The sequence below is a fragment of the Pongo pygmaeus genome, chromosome 21, assembly GCF_028885625.2.
Source record: "Pongo pygmaeus isolate AG05252 chromosome 21, NHGRI_mPonPyg2-v2.0_pri, whole genome shotgun sequence".
Classification (NCBI taxonomy): Eukaryota; Metazoa; Chordata; class Mammalia; order Primates; family Hominidae; genus Pongo; species Pongo pygmaeus.
Window position 1 is genome coordinate 34,422,438 of NC_072394.2, and position 6,386 is coordinate 34,428,823.

Below are 6,386 nucleotides of genomic sequence, written 5' to 3' on the forward strand. Positions count from 1 at the left end.
TATTGAGAACCTACTGGGTGCCAGGCAGTTCTTGGCATAGTGAACAAGAAAGATATAAAACAGGCAAGGTCCCTGCCCTCAAGGAGCTTACATCCTATCCTAGGGGGTATTGCCTCTAAGAGGGCCTCTGTCTCCAGGGCTTCCATCCTAATCCAGTGGTTCTCAAACTTCAAAGTGCATGAGAATCACTTGGAGAAGAGGGGATGTTTTAAACGCATATTTCCACCTCCGTAATCAGGGAATAGGTAGAACATGCCTGGAAATCTGCATTTTTAAAGTTCTTCAGACATGTTTAAAGAACATGCCTGGGAATCCTGCATTCTGGTGCAAGCAGATCTGAGGACCTGGACCTTGCAGATCTTTTTTTTTTTTTTTTTTTTCCCCCCCAGAGACAGAGTCTCACCCTGTCACCTAGGCTGGATTGCAGTGATGCAATCATAGCTCACTGCAGCCTTGTACTCCTGGGCTCAAGCAATCCTTTCGCCTCAGCCTCCGGAGTAGCTGGGACTGCAGGCACATGCCACCATGCCCAGCTAATTTTTAAAACATTGTTATAGAAATGAGGGTCTCCCTAGGTTGCCCAGGCTGGTCTCGAACTCATAGTCTCAAGCAATCCTCCAGCCTTGGCCTCCCAAAGTGGTAGGATTACAGATGTGAGCCACTGCACCCAGCCAAGGACCACTACTTTAATGTACCCTTCATAAATCTGATCATGGCATTTCCTTGCTTTAGAACCTCCCATGGCTCCCCAGTGCCTTCAGGATAAAGGTCAAACTCTTCTGCCAGACTCTGACTTTTAGAAACTGGGCCTAAAACCACCTCGAGTCTCATCTCTGACATACCCCACCTGGCCCCCATAGCCTCTCCAAACCACCCATCTTCCTGTTTCCATAAGACTCTCCTGATTGCCATCCAACAGGCTTTCTCACCATGCTTGCATGCAGGTGGAGCCCCAGTTTTTCAAGGGTCCCCCTCCAAAGTGCCCAGGGAATGTAACCCTGACCTGTCCTCAGGAGGCAAATCATGATTGACCAAAGACGGTGGTTTCCAAACTGTGATCTCCAGACTAGTAGCACCAGGGAACTTGTTATAAATGCAGATTCTCAGGCCTCAGATCTATTCAATCAGCCACCATGTGGATGGGGCACAGCAATCTGTTTGATAGGCCTTCCGGGTGATTCTGATGCATGCCTACGTTTGAGGACCATTGGTCTAAGATAATTCCCCTGACCAGGGATTGATGGGGGCAGGGGCATGTGACCCAATTCTGGTTAGGTAGGGACTGCTAATTGTCCCCCAGTATTCATGTTCCTCCTTTTCTATAAAGAGTTTTTAGCTAGGCACATAGCCACTCAGAATAAAAGACGACATTTCCCAGCCTCCTTTGCAGCTAGGCTCAGCTATGAACCAAGTTCTGGCCAAGAAGAAATTTGTGCTTACATCACCTTAAAGAGACAGATCATGTTCTCTGCTTTGTTGACCCTACTGGCTGGACTGCCAGCTGGGTGGAGAAAGCCATCTTGCAGTTGATAGCAGAACCACTGCTTGGTGGAACAACGAAATAGGAGACTTCAAGGTCCAGGACCCAGGGAGCTGCCACACCCACCCTTGACTGTTAACTGAAGAAGAGAGAAACTCTCCTGTTTAGGTCCGTTATTCAGTCTTTGATGCAGCCAAAATATGTCCTGGCGAATGCATCTGGCCCCTGGCTTCTTAAGGGAAATCTTTTGAAGATTCCTGGGAAAGGTTTTTCTCCATGAAAGAAAGACACACAAGAAGGGGAAACCCTTGGGCTTATCTCGGGATGGCATCATGTGCCGTTCCCAAGGCCACTGCAGCCATCTTGCCAGGTGCGTGAGTCTGCTCGGGCTGCCATAACAAAATACCACAGACCGGGCAGCTTAAACAACAGAAATTTATTTCCTGACAGTTCTGGAGGCTGGAAGTCCAAGATCAAGGCGTTGGCAGAGTTGGTTTTGTTACAGGAAAGGGGTCCCCATCCAGACCCCGAGAGATGGTTCTTGTATCTCACACGAGAAGGAATTCAGGGCGAGTCTGTACAGTACAGGGAAAGCAAGTTTATTAAGAAAGTAGAGGAATAAAAGAACAGCTACTCCATATGCATAGCAGCCCAAAGGCTGCTAGTTGCCCATTTTTATGGTTATTTCTTGATTATATGCTAAACAAGGGGTGGATTATTCATGCCTCCCCCTTTTAGACCATATAGGATAACTTCCTGATGTTGCCATGGCATTTGTAAACTGTCATGGTGCTGGTGGGAGTGTAGCAGTGAGGATGACCAGAGGTCAGTCTCGTGGCCATCTTGGTTTTGGTGGGATTTAGCCGGCTTCTTTACTGCAACTGTTTTATCAGCAAGGTCTTTATGACCTGTATCTTGTGCTGACCTCCTGTCTCATCCTACGACTTAGAATGCCTTAACTGTCTGGAAATGCAGCCCAGTAGGTCTCAGCCTCATTCTACCTAGCTTCTATTCAGGATGGAGTTGCTCTGGTTCAAACACTTCTGACAGTTTCTCCTGAGGCCTCTCTCCATGGCTTGCAGATGGCCGTCTTCCCACTGTGTTCTCACACGGCCTTTCCCTGTGCACAAGTGACCCTGCTGTCTCGGTGTGTCCAAATTTCCTCTTTTCTTTCTTTTCTTTTTTTATTTTTATTGGAGTCTCACTCTGTCACTCAGTCTGGAGTGCAGTGGCGTGATCCCGGCTCACTGTAACCTCTGCCTCCCAGGTTAAAGTGAGTCTCAGGAGGCCTCAACCTCCTGAGTAGCTGGGATTACAGGTGCGTGCCACCATGCCCAGCTAATTTTGTATATTTAGTAGAGATGGAGTTTCACCATGTTAGCCAGGCTGATCTCGAACTCCGACCTCAGGTGATCTGCGTGCCTTGGTCTCCCAAAGTGCTGGGATTACAGGTGCAAATTTCCTCTTCATATAAGGACACCAGGGAGATTGGATTAAGGCCCACCCTAACTGCTTCATTTTAACTTCATCATCTCTTTAAAGACCCTATCTTCAAATACTGTTACATTCTGAGGTACTGGGGGTTAGGGCTTCAACAAATAAATTGGAGCGACACAATAACACCAGCAAAGTAAAAAATATAAAGGAATTTGATGCTAGTGTTGAGCTGCTCAAATAACCTGAAAACACTCATTATTGGACTTGTTTTAAGAGAGAATAAATGTTCCTTCTTGTCTAAGCCACCTTTGGCGGGGTTGTCTGTTCCTTGCAGGCAGAACTCTGGCACTGTGTTTGCTCAAGCTGTTCCCTCTGCCCAGAGTAACTTTCCTTCCATTCACCCTTCAAGGTTTGGCTTGAATGCCACCGGCCTGGGGAATGGCTCCTGATTCTGCCTTTCCCAAACAAGTTGCTGGCCTAATACCAGAGTTCTTGGCTTGTGTGTCTTTGTCTCTAACCAGATCACGGTCAGCATGTGCACTGACCACCTGCTGCTAATTTCCCCACTCCTGCCCATGGCAGGCATTGATAATCAATCGCTTCTTCCTGCTGGGAGTAGATCCGGTTTTTATAATCTTCTACGCAGCCCTCCAGGCAGCCCCTGCCAATCAACTGGAGGTGGCTCAAAAGAGATGAATCCTATCTGCCACAATTGTTAAGTCTTTGAGAGCAGGGACTTTGTTTTGCTCAACTCTTCTTTGATTCACAAGCTGATTTTAATAATATGTTATCATTGTGTACTTCTGTTCCCATTCAGTCCCTGCAGCAGCCTTCCAAGGCAGGTACTGCCATTATCCTGCTTTTGACACGTGAGAGCTCTGAGGCGCTAAGAGATGAGGTAATGTGTTCAAGGTCATATACATTTGAGCCTACATCCACCATCTCTGACCACTTCCGCTGACATTTACTAAGCACTTCATCTGTTATGGCTCTGAAGGGAGCACTGCAGGGAATACAGAGATAGTTTTCTAATTTTAGTAGCATGCAAAACACTTATTGTCCTATTTGAGATTCCCAGCAGTTCAGTGATGTTTGGAGCTAGTCCAGGAATAATATAAGCTTCCATTTTATAGACAGGGAAATTGAGGCCCAGAGAGAGGAAAAGGCTTGCAAAAGCCAGTCATGGAGATGCCAGAGCAAGAGAACACATCTTTAATGCCCTGCTGCTGCTCCAAGGGTGGGAATTCTGGGCTGGCTCAAGGGGTTAAGTTGGAGCTTTCACATCCAGAGCACAGTCAGGAATTGGCTAGCACACCCTGGCCTCTTCCTGTTCCCCTGGCAGGCTGAGTGGAGATCTCACTTCCTGAGCTGGGAGGTGACTGGCAGGATGCAGGGGAGCAGGAGGGAGTGGCTTTGAGAGCCAGCACTAAGCAGCCTGGGCCATTTCCCCTCCAAGGGAGGGGTAGGAAGAGGAAGGGCTAGTGGGTAGGAGTCTCCTGTAGCTCTCACACCCAGAAGTGTTGGGGAGCTCTGACCCTCCCTCCAAGGCACTGATATTGAACACCAGGCTTTCAGAAAAAGCCTTTCAGTAGAATCCAGTGCATTGGTACTTTACGGTTTCCAACTGCTCTTCCATCCATGGCCTGTGTCTTTCTGGCCACAGCTCTGAAGAGCAGAGCAGGGCAGGGCTTTGGGAAATTATTGTTCCCATTGGAAAGATAAGAAAGCTGACGCCAAGAGAGGTTACAATAAGCAACCTAGACCAGGTCATATACAGCAAATCAGTTCCAGAGCTTAGGTCTCCAGAACCCAGGTGTCTTGGCAAGGTGTGGATGGGCCACTCGGAACCTTTCCATCCGTCCTGGGTGGGGCATGCAGAATGCATAGGTCCTAGAGGTAAGGAACGCTAGGCTCAGATCCAGACCAGCCAGAAATCCCAGGTCCTCCTCTTACTCACCGTGTGACCTCCTTGAACCAGGCTCTGCACTTCAGCCTCAGTTTCAAAAATCTGTATAATAGGTACTATCATGGTACTCAACACTGAGAGTAAGTTAAAATATGTAAAGTGTTCAGCACAGAACCGCAAAGGGGACCTTGCCTCCCTAATATACTCCCAAGAGAGTAAAACAGCTCAAGACCCTATGAACATGGTCAGAATAAAAATGGAGTCACTAATGTTAAGAAAACCTTGACAAATACAGCTGGGGAAGGCCATAGAGGGTTTTCATGCTTGCATAACAAATAAGACTGATAGCAAAACAGATAACAACAAAGACTGATAACAAAAAAGGCTACAAAAATCACAACCTTGCACAAAGGCCATCGAAACCTTGCACAAAAAATACTTCCGCAAGGACATCTGCCCAGCAACTGCCTGTCCAACTTTAGACTGGCGTCACCCTTGCTATTGATCTTTGTAGTCAAGGATAATTATTTCAAAAACAATAACGTAATCCTTATTTTTTTCCTTTAAAAATCTTTGTCTTCCTCCACCTTCCTGAAAATGCGCATTGCTTACTATGGCATATGGGTAATTCCCACTGCAATGCTTAATTCCTAAGTGAAATATCTTTTATTTTAGAGAGCCTCTGTTTGTTCTTTAATTTGACAACGACTAGGCAGGTAAACAGTTAATATTTACTGAGCGCTTATTTTTTTTCAATTTTTTTTTTTTTTTTGAGATGGAGTCTCAGTCAGTCACCAAGGCTGTAGTGCAATGGCTCGATCTCAGCTCACTGCAACTTCCACCACCCAGATTCAAGCAATTCTCCTGCCTCAGCCTCCCGAGTAGCTGGGATTACAGGCATGTGCCACCACACCCAGCTGATTTTTGTATTTTGAGTAGAGATGAGGTTTCACCATGTTGGCCAGGCTGGTCTCGAACTCCTGACCTCAGGTGATTCGCCTGCCTCAGCCTCCCAAAGTGCTGGGATTACAGGTGTGAGCCACCACGCCCAGCCTTACTGAGTACTTAATATGTGCCAGAAGTTCTTCTAGGTGCATTTCATCTCCGCAAGGTCACTATGAGGTTAAACTAGTATTATGCTCATTTTAAAGATGGGAAAACTGAGGCACTGGTGGTTAAGGGACTTCCCAAAGTTCATAACCCTAGTAAGTGCCAAAGCCAGGATTCAAACTCAAGCAGCCTATCTTCAAAGCCCATGCATACTGCCTCCCTTAATAGTAATGATTAATTTTTTAAAATCACAACTTGCTTGGCTACAATACTTTCTATAAGGCACTTTCCACCCACTCTTTCATTTCTCACCACAGCAGCCTAGGGAGGGAGGCAGTGTTGACTCCCAACTTATAGAGGGGAGGGGGAAACAGGCTGTGAAAGGGGGAACTGACTTGCCTTGCCAAGGTCACACAACAAGGTCAGTGGCAGAAGTAGGGCTGGAACTTGGAATTTTCCAAACTAGGACTTCAAATGTGGAGGGCCCTTCCCCAGCCTTGGCCAATTCCCAAG